Source organism: Rhagoletis pomonella, unplaced genomic scaffold, assembly GCF_013731165.1.
Source record: "Rhagoletis pomonella isolate Grant_MI unplaced genomic scaffold, Rhpom_1.0 Rhpom_scaffold_00013, whole genome shotgun sequence".
NCBI lineage: Eukaryota > Metazoa > Arthropoda > Insecta > Diptera > Tephritidae > Rhagoletis > Rhagoletis pomonella.
This window is the reverse complement of record NW_023458567.1, coordinates 13,263,926-13,281,809: the sequence shown is the minus strand read 5'-3', so window position 1 is coordinate 13,281,809 and position 17,884 is coordinate 13,263,926. Positions and strand designations below refer to the sequence as shown.

Here is a 17,884-nt window from a genome sequence, read left to right as displayed (position 1 = left end):
TGTTGATGATCATTCTCAGCTTCGGCTGCATCTACACTATTACGCTTACAGCTAATCATTTGTACAGTTGTTGGTTTGTGCTGACCCACTGCATCTTCTCCATCCGATATTGATATAATGGGTATATCATCATCTATACGTTTACTTGAAGCGGCATTAACAGAGGATGTTAATTTAGCAGACGGCTGTTGTGGTTTCTCATCATTTTCTGAAAAAACTACTATCGATTTTTTTGTTGTTTCTTCAATTTCGATCTCCATATCCTTGATGGCACATGGACCAGTGATTGTTATTTATTTTATTTAATTTTTTCTTATTTTTTGTTGTATAGTTGATAGTGGCCGAACAAATAGGTCTTCAGACGCCAATATATTCAAAAAAGTATTATATTGTTTACGGTTGTATTTCGTAGTAGTTTCTTCGTAAGAGTTTAAAAATACGATTTGTGTGGTATTGTTCTCCCTCAAGTGTGAATGGTTTCCTTTTATAAAATATATATAAATTATAATGATTTAGCGAGCGCCTCACAAGACGGTGATTGTTGTGATTGATTTCATGTGTAGTAGACTTCTTGCTCTTATGGAACAAGCGCGTGTATTATACGACGTTGGCAAAGTGGCTTGCCAATTCAAGTAAAAACAAAAAATAGAAATGAAGCAAATTTAACGGTTGGCCTCCTCTGTGATTGACTGGAATTATAAAAAAAAACGTATCAATGGATTTTAAATATATATATCGTTAGATTAGAGTGAAAAGTTGCTAAGTCCATTTTTTATGAAAACGCATATCTTGATATAGGAAGCAAGAATATTAAAAATGCATCAAAAAGGATCAAGGAACTTGTTTTATTTTTTCTCGTTTATATTCAATGAAAGGCAAATTTACTAAGTCCGAAAGAGGAACCGAAAATCCGACAAAACCAAAATAATACCAAATCTTTTAATAAAGATCGAATCCTTCTTATTCAAAGATTTTCGAAATACTTGAATAAAATGGCTATGGAAGTGTTTTCCTCCTGTAAAATTAAAAAAAAAAATGGACTTAGCAACTTTGCACTCTAAGCTAGCGGTATATAGTTTAAGTTAGATTTGTATATCAAAATTCTTTTAAAAAAATGGGCATGTTGTACAACGTGATTCGATTTTGTGTTTATTTTCATGGTAACCACATAGCAAAAAACATTGCGTGTGAATTTTATTTGTTCACCAATGGATAACTCAGCCGAAATGCGGTTTTTCTTGTAGGATTTTATAAATACATGCCGAAACTACGAAATTGTAATAAAATAATGTAAAAAAAAAAATATTTCAAATCAAATTTCATAAATCAAAGGAATAAAATAAAGTAGTGTAACAAAAGATTTTTTAGCAAGAAAATTTTGTCAAAACTGCACTAAAATGAATAAAATAAAATAAGTTAAGGTCTCGTTAAAGTTACTAAAAGCCATTTAGTGAAAATTACTAACAATTTGTACTAATTTACTTCGTTTTTAAAAAAGCTTGTCGCGCGAATATCAAACCGGCATTTAAATATCTGCATGCATACATATACATACCTAACCAATTATGCATGCACGCTGAATTCGCCGACAAGCTTTTTTAAAAACGAAGTAAATTAATTTTTAGTCCATTCATAAAAGCGTTGTATATTAAAAAGTTTTACTTTATTTTATGTACAAAATTTTGCAATAGATATTAAAATAATTCAACTTGCAAGGAAAGAGAACAGAAGACAATGCAAGCAAAATGTTGTTTGCTTACGTTTTGTATAAACATACATATGTACATATAGCAGCAGTTAATTTCATTTAAAGAAATGGCGTTTCGTCCATTTCCCCTGTAGCGTATATAAATGGTGGATATATGTAGGAGCAATATTTAACTTCTTCTGGCGGGGCGAAATCTGGAGTCATCTCATTGTATCTCCTTGATATGATGCCTACAAAGAGGTTCATATCTAGACTAGGTTGATATCTAGAATTTGCCACAAATAGCTTTGCTAAACTACCGCCGCGGCGCGCCGGCAGCTTTAACAATTTTATAGTGGTTTTACGTTCTTTGGCAAATTACGCTCTGTTAGCCATAAATCTTACTATTTTTTTACCGCCTTTGAATCAAGACCCCTGGACCATATGGGTAATTCATTTATATTTTAAATTGCATTGTCATCGTGATTGGAACTATGCTGAAAATTTCAAGTCTCTAACTTGTCGGGAAGTCAGTTTAAAATCGATTGGAAATTTCCGTGATTTCCGCGGGATAACCAAGTTAAATAAAAGCTTATAATATAAAAATGAGATTGAACAATGAAAATGCACGCAAAATTGTAACAGTTTGTGGGCAGAACGAGCCACTTGATTACGAATAGAGTTAAACCAACGGTCGGAACGTTTATGGCTTGAGTAAGAAGATTTTGTTTGAAATCCATCGACAATGCCCAAATTATTAAGTAATTTTTTCTTGACCACCTGCAGATTTTTTCGTTTTGTTTTTTAGATTTGCCAAGATTAAAAATGAGAATTGTAGTAGCTACCTGAAAGTGCATCCTCGGAATGCAATCCTGACTACTGTTAAAATTAATTCGATTTTTCAGATGCTGCACAAGAGGTTAGTGTTGTCTTCTGACCATCAGGGGTTTTTGGCGTTACTTGATGTTCCTCTTCCTTACTGTTAGGTTGATTGCTGAACCGCTTGCCATTTTCCTTGAAATATTGCTTGGCCTTCTTAACCTCGCTTTTCCATATTTGCCTCGTTTCAATCGCTCTTTCGAAATTCTCAATTGTTCCGTTTCCATACCCATTACATTTTTTTCTCGCTTCTTTGTATAATCTAAAATGTGTATTAAGATCACTATGCCACCATGGTTTTGGTGTTCTATTGCCATGAGTGTTTGTTGCTTTATTTATCTTATGTGGGATAGCCTTAGTTATCGTCTCCGACGAAGGCTCCAATTCAATTTTATTTAAGGAAGCCATCAATTTTTTTTTCGACCTGAAAGTACACATTTTTCAGTAACATCAAAATTAATGAAAATTGAGTAGTGATTGTTATCACCAAGATGACATGGTATCACTTCCCAATTTAATGTTGATGCAATATTTGTGAAGGTTAGGTCCAATGCTGAACCATTTTTGGTTCTTAGATTTGTTAATATCAGTGATTAAAAAAAATTAATTTTTAATCCTTAACCCTTAATTTGATTAAGTGGGTCTGGTGATTTATTAATTTATGCTGGAATTGTCTTTTGCTCACAACATCAGTTAATCGGGTATGGCTAAGTCGGTTTCCCACATCAATCTAAGCAATTTGGTGTGCATTTTGATTGTCATCTATTATCAACATACGTTTAGCAAACTAGGTTTTAATATCTCTCTGCACATGTGCGAGGGGTGTTAAACTTCTCAGTTTAAGTTATACAAATTATAATTATTAATAGTTTATATAAGTATTATGAGTTTTTTTTAAGCGTCAAACACAAAAGAATAACCGTAAATGGTGTTTGATTTAAAATGCGGACCTACTAGTCTACTTAATCAGATTTTTTTAATCGGATTAACGATTGATGATTAAAATTGATTAATCGTAATCACCACCGACGATCGATTAAAAAATTTAATCATTAATCACAGATGAGTATGATTAATTAATTTTAATCATTAATCATACAGATGATTACGATTAATCAATTTCAATCGTTAATCGCGATTAACATTTTAATCGTTTATCAGATTAACATTCAGCAAAGTGTGATTGAATTTGACATTGCTTTCAAAAGAACCATCCTATAAAGTCAAATTGAAAAAAATTTATGAATGTTGAATCGTTTGTTTATATTTTTTTTTACAATAGTAGGTACCTTAAAAGATATCCCCACTGAATTGTTAATCACACCTTATTTAATACACCTTGCATGCATCTTTGCGCCATTTTTCCTTTGCAGAATCGGCATTTCAGCCAGCATTGCCACTGTCGAAAAAGTATTGTCCATCCACTTAAAAAAATCTACCAAATCCAGAAAATATCTACCATTTACTATTTTGAGTTATTTTCATCAAAAGACGTACTTGGGCAAAAGAACGCCCCTTACTCACACTCGCTGCAATTATAACGAGTTGTCCCTTCTTATTATCTACGTTCTTTGCTATTGCTCTATTTTTTGGTTATTTCAATGAGAATACAATTTTTTTTATTGAGGAACTTTTTTTTTAACTAATGATATGGTATTTTTTGATCATATTGATGTCATCTTCTCGGTTTCCTTCAACCAAAAGTGAAAGTGATCAATCTAAAGGCAACAACAAAACTTTATCATAATTTAAAAAACTTGAAATGGAGTTATTATCGACAAATACAGTGACTCAAAAAATGCTTGGCAAATTTTTTTATATTCATCACACGGTTGTTCACGCTTGCCTGGTTATCAGGTTATGTGGTTACATTTTTAATTCAGTTTACAACAATAAAATACACTACACAAAAATAATTAACCAGATAACCTGATTACCACGCAAGTGTGAACAACCTCAATGTTTCTCAAGTATACATTTTCTTTGCTATTTTTTATTTGTATAAGAATATTAATTACGCTTTAACCAAGCCAATAAAAATCAAGCATTCAAGCTATATACATACAATATTAAGAACTTTTTACTCTTTTTTTGAAAATTTTTGGGTAGTTTTATAGCCCATGGAATTTTACGTCAACCTAAAATTCCCATTGATTGTTTAAGTTTTTTTTGCCGCCGGTCTTTTGTTTTTTCGTTTAACCATTGCCATTTATAAAAACCCGATTTTTTTAATTTGTTTGTGAGCAATTAGTGAATAATTACATGCCTGTCCATTTTTAATTTATATTTAAAGAATCATTTAAAATATTTAGGTAATCAAAAACTGCTCAGGATTCCAGTAAAACGGAGTTTTGTCGATATATATTTGTATAAATTGTGCATTAATGCATTCGAAAATTAATGCAATAAAGTATACACTTTTTAAAGAAATTTATTAGATGACTACGAAAAATAAACCGCGAACCAAATTGAAAAAAATACGTTTTTACAACCCCAAATTTTTTCTACCAATTTTGGTAATAAGTTACTGAAATGGCAACCCTGATTTCGGCGCATATTTACTTTCCTTTTCGCACTAGTTACTTTTCACTCGCTCTCTTTCAGATTTTTGTTAATTTTCTAGTTACATTTTTACCGTTATCCGGCGCCTTCGCTATGATTTAGTGAAAGATATCCATGGAAGCCCCGCTTATCAGTACCCAGAGTTTAAAATTTCACTTGTTTAATAAAGCACGGTGCTACCGCCATTATCACCGTCACAGACCCACAGACAGACGCCACGTCGTCTTTTAAGCTGGCCCCAATCCACCTTTCATTTTGCTTTCAGAGATCTTTTATATAACTTTGTAGAAATCGAAGAGCTTACCTCTGGGAATTTCCAAATTATCCAAACGGCCTGTCCGGGCACCGTTCTACTTTGATTAAATTTCACAGCTTATTTGCTTTTAAAATTTCCACTAACACTGCGGGGAAAAACACGATCCGCGTCGTTCGCTATACCAATAGAATTGGGTTGTTATTTTGTCTTTTTATAATTAAACTTTATTTACCAACTTTTGTGGTAAATTGTAAAATTTCTTGCACGAATTTTGCTGAAGATACGAAAAAAGCCGCGCAGTTGGTGTGTTTAGTTTTGCATAAAAACTCGCATCCTACGCACAGAGTTGCAATTTTTAACATTGGCCACTGACTTAACATACGTAACCAGATCACGGGTACTTCTATGTAATAGTCGGTCAGTGCTGTTAACTCCATAGGTCTGAAATTCCCAACTCCTCTGAAAAAGGTCCTGTTTATCCCATTTTAAAATTCAAAAATCCCATTTATTAATATTAAATATTATAAGTTCTTTTGAAATGTCCACCCATCACTTTGGAATGCCTCATACATGTAGTATGTTTGAATAAAGAGATGAAACAATGGCGGAACTGCAAATAAGAAAAAACAATTAAACCACAAAATGGTATTTCGCTGGAAATTCCATAATGAGACATAAAATCAAACGCGCCCTTTTATGGTGCGAGAATCCCATATTATGGGCGAAGATCCACTATATAGCAGCACTTGCCTTGTTTACGTTTTTGTTGTTTTGACGTTTTGTCTTGTTTACTTTATTAACGACCCCTTTGGAACTTTTTTCTTGACGACGGTTGGCAACGCGGTTGTCAGCGCACAGAATTTCAGTTGATTGGAAATTGTTGTTTTGGTGAGTGGTTTGCGTCGGTTTGTTTCACGAATTCTTTTTAAAAATTCACAAATAGTTATAAAAAAGAATAAAAATTTATTGTGAGGCATATTGGCTAAAAATTAAAATGCAAGCGTAGTGTTTAATCGAGTAGAACGAAGCTAATATAAAAAGAATTAAGGGACAGTGTAGTGCAGCAGAAAGCCAAGAATGATAGAATAGATTCGCTGTATCGTGGAAGGAAGCTGTGAAGTCGTGGAAAGATTGAATAATAAAAGTAATCTTCTATACTATACGTATGAATTAAAAAGTCAAAAGCCAAAGTTGAAAACAGCGAATACTAAATGAATTTAGAGTGCTCTAACTAAATAAATAAAGTCTCAAGTGCTACAGTACTTAAAAGCCACCAACGCCAACGTTGAGTGAGTGGGCGTCGTTTAACTAAATAAAGAAAAACGCTTGTAGTAGATAAGGCAAGGAAAGATACCCACAGAAGGGCTACAAGTCGGCCATTGTGTCTCCAACGCATCATCTTTGCGTTCTACCTTTCTCCAAAGCGACCTCAATCGGCACCGATTAGTGTGTACGTGAGCGCCATTCGACATACATACATAAATAAGGTAAATTGTAGTTTCCTTTTTGGTTTTTGTAGTATGCACTTGTATTTATTGTTAGACAAGCAAATTTCTATATTAAATAATTTGAGTTCTCCGTTCTACGATGTGCTGTTTGTCTGAGTGTGTTGTTTGATTACACAATGGCTCGTTCAATAGGTGTATACGTTGGAATATGGCGTTTGCGGCTATCTTGTGTTTTACGGTGTGTGCATCATTGAAGCTGCCGCTAACAATGGCTGTTCTCGATTTTGCTACCGCTGGCATGGTGCTTTTTTTAAGAGTTTCTTTTCATTGTTCTAAACAGGTATTTCGTGTTCCCAACATTCGTTTTGCTTGTCTTCCAGCCGAACGTTTGATTATACAGTATCGGTCATATCTATAGCACGCCATTTCAAAGTGATAATGTGTGCCACTTATGTTTATTTATTTATTTTTAAGAATTTTCAATTAAAATTTAGTTCATTCTCGTACAAACCCCATTTATACCCAAGTTCAACAATTTGTAGAAAACTACAAAAAAGTGTAACAAATTTTCACCTAAATTTCAAACTTTTTTCTCAGAAGTGATAGAATTTTTTTGAGTACACAGTTTTTTAGCCCCTGCAATTTAAGTCTGATAATGTGCAAATTTCAAGTAGCTCCGAATTACCGTTAATTTTTTAGAATTTTTTTTGTCGCATTGGCTTCCATATAATGAATAAATTCAATTTATTTGTATATGGAAGAAAACCGCAACATCCTTGTTGAAAAAAATTCTAAAAAATCAGCGGTAACTTTTAGCCACTCGAAACTTGCACATTATCAGACTTAAATTGATTGGGCTATGAAACTGTGTATTCAGAAAAATTCAAACACTTCCGAGAAAAAAGTTTGAAATTTAGGTCAAAATTTGTTGCACTTTTTTGTAGGGTTCTATAAGTTTTTAAACTTGGGTTTATATGAGTTTTGTTTGAGAGAAAACTGTATTTTAATTGAAAATTTTTAAAAATAAATAAATAAACATAAGTGGCACACAATATCACTTTGAAATGGCGTGCTTTAGATATGACCGATACTGTAACTTCATGCAACTGGGTTAACATTTGCGTCTAGCAGAGCATATTGAGTAGAGTTGCAAAGAAGCCATGCAATTTCGTTAGGTAATCACGTACGATGTATGTAGGTAAGTACTTGCATATGAACATACATAGGTATAAACATTTATCTGATGTTTGGGCATCTTGGGTGCTAGAGCGCGAATGAGGGGTTTAAGTTGTTGTTCTTGTTGTTGTTGTAGGCTTAGAAGACACTCCTAGAGACAAAGTAATAAACAATTGAACTATAAATTTATATATTAATAAATTTATTTATTATTTTACCGCTCAATCCTTTTTCGCTCATTGTCGGCTGCAGCCAGGTTTTTACCCTTCTTAAATTTAAATGGAAGTGCTGTGAAGTTAGCGAGAAGAACTTTATACAGAACCGGAGGATGTTGTTGTTGTTGTAGCAGCATACAAGTTCCCCAAAGGATTTTTGGGGAGTGTTGCTGGAGTGACAGTCATTGGCCAGTTATAAATCTGGGTCGTTCCGGTTACGTAGACCCGACTGTCGTGGAAACGCAGAACCGGAGGATCCACATATTCACTTTTTATATCAATTTGCTAATTATTTTGGTAGCACTGAGTGTATAATTTATTATCTAGTATATATGCAAGAGTGATAGAACGCTGCGCCGTGGTATACACATATGTGCATTGGGAAAAACTTGAAAATTTAGGGGGGTCGAAATTATCGAGCTAGCATTTCCCGATACTATTTTTGAATATACATATACGTACAAATTTGGAAGTTAGGGGGCATGGGGGTTCGGGCCCTTGTTCTTGAAAATAAAATTTATTAGATATTAAACTTAAATGCACACATTATTGTTAATAGTGTTGGTTAACTACTTAAGCGGTTGATTAAAATTTAATTACAACGTGACGATTTTTACTGGGAGGGCCCCATCCAAAGAATTTACCCCGGCCTCAGAGGATATAGTTACGCCTCTGACTGCCACATACAGTCAAAATACGATAAACAATAAGCGCTTTTACTTTTTACAGTCTTTATCTGCATTCCTACATGTATATTAGGGTGTTTAATTTTTAGGCGATAAACTGATAATTCATAGAAAATAAAAAAATATGCCCTTTGATAAAAATTTAAAATGCATCACAGTCTTAGCTCTTTCGAAAATTCGATTCGAAAGAAATAATAATTTACATCAAATGCCTTTTAAGATGACATTTATTATACTTACAATAAAAATAAACCTATAATAAACAATAATTTCGTTTCTGAGTTGGTGAAAACATTAATGTTTACTTTTAAGCATCCGGAAATCGCTTCCTATGCATTGCCACAACTTATAATAAGTATTCACCCTCATTGCGAGAGTCGTGTCGAATGCAAGTCGTTTTCGAGAGTCGAATCGTATCGAAAATTTCTCGTCATTGCCTAAAATTTCCACTCGACTAGTGCATTAAAACGGAAAAACTTGGCAGCACTGTATAGTTTTCGACGATTTTGGTCGTTTACTTATTTCAGTACGACAATAGGCAATGCTACTGTTGTCGAGTCGTACAATTTAGCCTAATTTACGACTTCCGCAATGAGGCTGATTGTTTATGTTCTTCGTTATAGGTTAAAGTCTGATTATATGATCCTATTATTTGACTCCCCGCTCAGCAGTATCATTCAAAACATGCAAACATGTCACAAACAGCGCCACCGTGGTAAAAAATTTATCGCCTAAAAATTATACACCCTAATGTACATACATATTTATAAATCTTAAGTAGTTTAAGTGACTTCAGAATATTTGAATTTGAATTAAAAAATTATTGAAAAACTTTATTAGATTTTAATCTTAAACTACACCTATGGCTAAGTAATCGTTAAAATATTATTTGAGAACCCAATCAAATATTGCTTTAAAGGAAGATTACCTATCTCGACTTAGGCTACTTGAATTGACGAGGACAGATGCATACTTATATTAACCTAATCGTTAAAAAGAAAGTGCGCCGCATCTCCCATAAATTTCAAAAATTTACCCACTTTCCTTTTTCACATTTCGTTGTCGCGCTGAAACACTAAAAGCTTATCAAGCGCCAACGTAAAGGCGTGCACGTCCACACCAATGTAAACTTTATATATGTATACAAATATACATACATAAGTAAGTAATTGGCCTAAATCGAGTTGAAAATAATTGGTTTGTTGCTTTTAATGCGATTGGGTGTGATTTTATGAGGAATCTATTTTGGCAGACTTTCTTCAGTTTTATAGGATATTCAAAGTTCAATCATTCAATCAAAATACACTAAAAATGGGGAGCACAACTTGCTTACAAGAATTAGATGGCTTTAGATCGGCGTATATTGACCTAATTTCTTTTCCATATTTCACACCTTATTTATTTTTCTTTATTCTTTAAGCAATTCTATACTATGATACTATGTATGTATAAATTAGTATAAGACCCTGGTAATTGTAATTTTTATTGACAGTCAAATAAAATTAATCGACGTTGCATAAACACCAGCATAACTGTATATCTGTGCATATATGTGCTGGAAAAAAATCATATAAATTGATGAAGCCCCATAGACCATCGCAGTTCTTGTAACCCGCGCGTCCACTGGAGGTCATTGCAACAATTGACTCAAAATGCCAACTTTTCATAAAATGCACACGTTTCTACGAGTGCTGCAGGCATGCTGGAAGCAGTTGTTGCAGCTACACAAGCACCATCCCAACTTTAAACAGCACTCACTCACACAGTCAGTCAGTCATTCAAGTGGTCAACCGACCATCCAGTTGCCAATGCCAACATTTGCACTTTGCTCTGCTTTTAATGCAAACAAACAAAAAACGAGCAAAAAAAAATGAACAGAAAACAGCGCCAACAAAGCAAAAAAGTAGCCAGCCAATGCGTATAGCACATCTTTGTAAGCTGTGAGTTGTAGTCTGCTGCATCTATGACTGCTGACTCCGACACGTCCTCCGGCTTGTATGCAAATTTTATTCCAATTCTCTTTGTGTTATTTTTATTTTTCTTTTTTCTTTCTAAACTTTGAACTGCTTTCCATGCCACTCAATCAAATGTATGTTTGTATGTATGTGTTTGAAGCTTCAAACACTTGGAATCAGCAATAGCCACCCTATTATTCGCAGGCTACAGCATTGCGTCCTCCACCAGCGTGCATTCCCCTTATCAGTACAGCCATTTATTCGTCTTTCGACATCTCCCTTTCCCATATTTGACTTTATTTTCATTCTCTTTGTTTGTTTCTCATTTCTATATTGATTCGTCTGGCCGCCACTCCACTCTCTCCATTCAACACTAAGGTTGTCTCGAGCTTTGCTTGGCTTGGTTGTGTCAGTGATTTGCCATAATTTCGTTTTGGGTTTTCCCATTGGTTCAGCGGTTTTCTTGTCTGCTGCTGCAGACAACAAAGCACTGTCTTTGCTCTGTGTATTCACGTTCGGCAAGTTGCTATTTGAATTTCATAAGTGCGAAGAACTTTTGGGATTTCATGGTTTACTTGGAATTTCAATAGGTACATATATGTATGTATGTATGTATGTACTTCGCCATCGTATTTCGCCTATAAACCCAGACGTATTTTAAACTTTTTTCGACTGTGTAAACGAAGTTACGGAGCAATCTATCTTTTGAATTGAGGTCATTCAACTTTTAAATAAAGCTGCTGAAGTGACAGCCCTGGACAGGAATCTATTGATGGCTCTTGCTACTGTTGAAAAAAGGTTTTTGGAAACTGAGTAACTTCCTAGGCACACAGTCACTCACAGAAGTGTTCGTAATAGTTTTTTTTACAACATTAAAAATGTTTCCCATCATAAATCTTGTTCGTTCATTTTTATTTAAAACATAGTTCAATAAATAAAAAAAAAAAACATATAAATCAATCTTGCAAACTTTGTACAAAATTAATCAAACTTCAAAAATTTTCATTTAAATTTCAAACTTTTTAGTAAATTTTCCTGTATGCGGTTTTGTAGCAATTTTTGTATAATAAAGTGCCAGTTTCAAATCAGTTAATAGGCCACAAAACTGCAAACTCGAAAATTTTCTTAAAATTCTGAATAAAAAGTTTAAAATTTTAATGAAGTTTAATTGATTTTGGTGAATTTTTTACAAAGTTTGCAAGATTGATTTATGTACATATGTACTATATTGTTTTTGTTATACAATGAGCTAAATTGTGAAAAACTAAAATTACAAATACTTCTGTGAGTGACTGTATGTTCTTATCAAAGGGCCATTTTCGATGCTTTTCCTCTTTCCACTATGAGACGATCGCCATATTCACCCGCCCGATCGCCCGATATGTGATAAATTTTTAGGAGTATTCGCCAGTTGAAAAGAAAACATGCACTCAATTATAAATTTCACAGCGTAAAATTGCAGGTGGACTGGAAGCGTAAAATAAATATGTTATCGAATCGCTGTTGACTCACATTTTTTAACTTTCCTTGCACTGTTATGACCCATTTATGGCTACTTTCTTAAAAGTTCGCATTTTAGCTGTTTCTTAGGACTGTAATCTACTTTAGTTTTGCTTTTCGTTTAGCATTGCAGCTGCTGTAAAGAGAAAAGCATTACGTTTAGCACCCATTCCCGTGGGCACTTACTTAAGTCATTAAAATTTCGACTTGATTGCTATTTCTTTTTTGCGATGAAATTCTATTGGAAACTTTCTATAAACAAATTTGCCACACACCGGCAAAAGTGCTGAAAAACAAAAAAAAAAAAAAGTAAAATCCCGCACAACCATAAAAAGAAATCAAGTGTAAATTCAAGTTGATGAGTATGGCTAATAAAGTGAGCGTCGTTGAACATCACTTGGGGAGCTTGCGTATGTGCATAAGTAAATGTAAGCACGTATTCGCTTATTGACATAGCGCGTATTTTTCGCGCCCCATTTTCCGTGTAGTTGAAATTATGCCTATACCACACAGATTTTTCTTCTTTTTTTTTTTGCACGCGAAAATGCGCGTGTCAACAAAAGTTTCGATAGCTCTTTTCATTTGTTATCTGCTTAGCTTTTATTGTACATATTGCCACTCTTATTAATTGCGATGAATCATTGCATTATAATTACTTAACGCATTGTAGTTTTGTTTTTATGGCCTCTTGACATTGGCATACGAGCATGAATAGCGACGTCAGATATCAGTTGCCCAATGTCGTTTAGTATCGCGCCTAGTCAGCAGGTTGTCTTTGATTTTGATATCTTCGTTTAAGTGGCATTTACGCGGCTTTGTTTTCATATGTATATTAGCGTACGAAAAATATTATTTTATAGTTTTTATGTCGGTTTCTGTTTTGTTTTATTTATTTAAATGAAACTTTATAAATGTCACGTACAAACGATCCGTACTTATTCGTTCTTAGGCTCTCATTGCTAGCTTAGGCGGTTTGGTCAATAATTCCTGGATTGTCTTTTCCGCTTTGACATACACCATTGGCTGCAAATCTGAGGGTCCTCAAGCCTATTTAGAAGCTCTGCTCTATATACTTTCTATGGGCCACAGAAAGGCTGCGGGCCATAGAGTCTCCGTTGGAAAACTGAAGGCCTGGAACTCACCATAAGGCAACCTTGTAATGTATTCTTAATTTGTTTAGGTGCGTTTTAGAGTTGTCTACAGGCCTTGATGCCGTTTTACATGAGTTATGTATATATGTATATCCCCATTAGTCCTTCAACGCAGACATTCGCGGTCGCGGATTTCAATTTGAAAAATTTCTGTTTGGAAAATGGTTGAGTATTTACTTACTTGCCCATTAGCAAATTGTTCTGAAATTTAGGTTCAAATACGCCCCACTTTTTTACCGTCAAGTAATTGTGTCGTAGTTTTGTGTTGCATTATCGATTAATTGTATGAAATATGAATTCTGTACTTGTCTAAAATCCATCCATCGAAACTTCTTTTTTGCTAGCTGCATCAACTTAACTCGACCCGAGGTTCAAAACAATTCATTTCAAAAATCCGTATGCTAACGAAATGAAACGGGTAGCGTGTCGTCACTAGAATCAGTAGAAAATAAGTTCGATCTTTGCAGTGTTGACAGGTGATTGAGGTGGAAAATCGTCAGTTTGGTTTTCAAAAATCGTCAACATGTAAAAAATCTTATAAATATAATCAGGAAGCTCTTTTGGTTTTTTTTTTTCAATTTACTGAAACTTCTGTTTGCTAGCGTAAAAAATAAAGAGTTAAAATATTTTACGAATCGTAAAAATTTTCATTACTTTAACAAAATTAGTTTTAATTGCAATAATATCATATTTTCATTTTAAGGATTTTTTTTCAAACCGCAACTTAACTATGTGCATTAAAATCTGTTCATACTTACAAGTTTTGCTAAAGAACTTATTCAAAATTCCCTTCGCTCAATAAAATATGGACGGTGAAGTGAAGCAACGCCCGCGGAAATATCGCCCGTGGGCTTTATTTCCTTTTTTTAGGAAACAAAGCCCGCGAGCATTATTGGAAAGGAAATAATTCCCGCGGGCCTTATTTCCTTTGGTAGGTGGGCTTTATTTCCTAAAAAATGGAAAGGGCTCCATTTCGAAAGGGAAATAATGCCCGCGGGCTTTGTATAAGTTTTGTAGGAAATAAAGTCCGCGGGCGTTATTTCCACGGGCCTTATTTCACTGCACCAATATGTACCAGCTCAAAACGTTACAACGCAAATTAAGAAGTTGACCGCCAAAAATTACACAAAGAGTTCTGAAACAAAGAAGAAAACTACTTATCGATAACTGCTATTAGTGCTGACAGATGATATAATTTCGATACCACAATTATGTATTAGAAGAAATGTTAAACTCTGAACAAGTGTTTACACTGCAATGTTTAGTTGCATGTGTAACTATCTTCAAAGTGGAGAACGTGCCAAATTTGCACATAAATAAAAATCGTCATAGCAGTAAAAAATCGTCAAATCGTCATAGCAGCAAAACAACAATACTTTATAAATGGAGATCACCACTTCTCCTCATCAGACAGGGATTCGATCCAACGACCCCAGCTGACTCAGCCAGTGGCCTACACACTGTACTAAGTTCGCCTTATAAACTGTTGTTGCTTTTTCCACTTTTTCCGCATTTACACTTGATCATGTGGTTGTTGGTTTTGGTTAATAAATCTATTTTTAGAATGTTTAACTTTTAGGTGTACTCGTCCTTACGTCATTGGTTTCTATAAAAATATTATCCAAGCTTTGACCCAAATCACATAAGTCCAATTTTCAAACTTACAAAATTAAGGAAAATTCAATAAATTGTCATCAATGTTTCGAACTTTTGAATTTGAATTTTTCAAAAATATTTGGTCTATAAAACTTCATACTCCAGACTTTTTGGAGGAGTGTTTATGTGTTCTTTAAATGTCCTAATGTAGACCTCGTAATGTTACAAATATTTTATCTGGTAAATTTCTTAAGTGAAAATTTTATATCAGAGGCTATTGCTTGTGTGCCACATTCACAGCTGCCTTCCGGATTTCCTCAAAACTTCTTGGTTTTGAGCATGGGTTTGAAAAACTGGCCAGTAGATCTGCTAAAGTTTTTAAAGTAGAGGTCGAGTTTTCAAGAATGGACTAATAAAATGATAAACAACTATTCTGGGCCTAGTAAAATTTTTCACAGTTCGAAAACGCATATTATTCTCGCTCACCCTTTTTAAATTCATTAATACAAATACAATCCCCCTTCTAGTTTAATCGAACTTGTTTACAAAAATTTCAAATTTTTAGATTTTAAAAATTTTGTAGCAGTGTTTATTAGACCTAGTGCTTACTTATGGCATTAAGTAATAATTAACGTCCTAACGGATTAAAACTCGTTTCCAACACTTAAGTAAATGCTGATTTATTCAAATGCATTTATTTATTGTTGGAGCACAAACAAAAATCTTTCAACAATATTACGTAACTATGTGCAGCTTTCATTCGCTTCAAAAGCACGTCTCCTTTTTATAATGGTCTGTTAGTATGGGCGAAGAGCTACATATCTATACATACAAACGTATGTACATATATTTGATGATCTTTTTGTATGCAGAAAAGTGAAAGTAACATAAAAAATAAGCGTGTTCTTTTTTATTTCCCTACATTCTTTGGTAAGCCATCTAAAAGTGCGATTAGACGTGGCAATATAAGCGGTTTTTTCTAAGCATTTAGCTGTCAAAATACGAAATCGAAAGTCTACTTTCATTCCTAAAATTTGCATAACTCAACTAACCTGTATTAAGTCCACTTATTTTTTCTTATTCTTTATTTTAGTGAAATTTTTAAGTCCTTGATTTTTTTTTGTGGGCATAAAAATGTCTCGTAACATAATTGAAAGTGGAAAGTAGTTTTGTAAAGCTTGATTTTCGGAAATAAAAACTGCTTTCCAAAGTCATTTGACATGCAAGGTGTAACTGTTCCTGTAATCACTTTTGCAAAAACTTGAGTTTACAGACTTTTCAAAAATACTTGCACTTGTCTAACGGCTACTTAAAGGGCCTTTTGCAATTCTAAAGACGCACAAGAAATATAAAAGTAATTTTCTTCTATCAAAATTTCTTAAATCAGTTTGCAGCTCTCAAGAAAAAAATGTTCGGAAGTATATTTATTTCTTCAAGAAATTTTACTGCAAAAAAATAAAGTACTTTTTTAAGCAACAGAAATAATCACAAATAGTTCTTGTGATTTTTTTTGAGAGCTGCAAACAGCTCATAATAAAATAAAATAAAAATCCATTTGGAGTTTTCTCGGTATTTGTTTTTCCATTGTCGATCTCCGCTGTTCCTCTTTTCGTATTCATGCTTCTTGGAAACGAGATATCATGAGTAAGTTTCTTAATTAGCAGCCTCTTTTCATTAAAAACAGATCTTTAGCCTTCCCTTTAAAATACTTTTGCAATACATACTTATTTAAGAAATTTATCTTGTAAATTTTTCTTTCGAACTGATTGTGGTTTTTATGCAAATTTTATGATTCATTCATTTATTTTAACAATGGGCAATTAAATTATAAGTTTACGAAATTAAAGATCTTGTACTTGTTATGACTCATTACATGAAACTTTCTTGTTACAGTGACTGCCGAAAGTATTTAACTTAAATTCGCTTGGAATACAACTTTTGAATGTTGGCTTGGATGTACTGGTGACAGACAAGTTTCTCGCATTGAAATTGTTTAACTGCAGACATTTTATGACTTATATTTTTCGCATTTTTTATCTATATTTTTTCGTTTTTTTTCACTGCATGGGTATTCTTTTAAACTGAAAACCGCACATGAACCTCGAAAGTCGACAAACTTTTACTGTGCTATAGAATTTTGTTTGATATTCAATATTTCTCGATCTTCAAATTTTTAGAAACTACCTACACTTATTTTAAATGCTTACGTTTTTAAACAGTTCCCCAAACTTTGTCAATAACTCCTATATTTAGCATAACTTCTAAGAAAGTTGATAAAGTTAATCATTTCTTCTTGTTTTGGCTTTTTTCTCGTCGCACTGTTTTTTTTTTTGTTTTTTGTTGAAAGACAAAATTATTTGCACAGCATAAAGACCAGGTAAAATACAGAAATATGTATGTACCTAGATAAAGTAATGCAAATTAAAGTTGAGCATCCCAGCATTAATTTCAGACGGTTCCAACCAGTTTTTTAGTTGAAGTCTGGTAAAAAACGAAACCATATGTACATATGTATGTACTTATTTGTTAAGTTACTTAAAAAGAGGCATTTGTATGTACATTAGGGTGGTCCAAATAGAAAAGTAAAGTTAAAATTTTAATGCTCTCACCCCGTAGGATTGTTCTATACCAAAAAAAAACCCTGTTTTTTATTCCGAAATCAAAAAATATTTAGAGGTCGCTCAAAGCGCTGAAAGTTTTGAATATATTTTATATGAAAATAACAGCTTTTCGTAGAAATGGTTTATAATTTTTTAAAATCAGTTTTTTCGAT

The 17,884-nt window shown here is 33.4% G+C and overlaps 1 protein-coding gene across 1 annotated transcript in view; it reads left to right on the top strand.

Annotated features, from left to right (window-relative positions):
• Nucleotides 1-6,238: 6,238 nt before the first annotated feature.
• Nucleotides 6,239-17,884, top strand: part of LOC118748834 (multivesicular body subunit 12A) — a gene marked incomplete in the record, with an annotated part of 22,971 nt that continues 11,325 nt past the window's right edge. The window contains 1 exon segment of the mRNA XM_036483537.1: nt 6,239-6,871.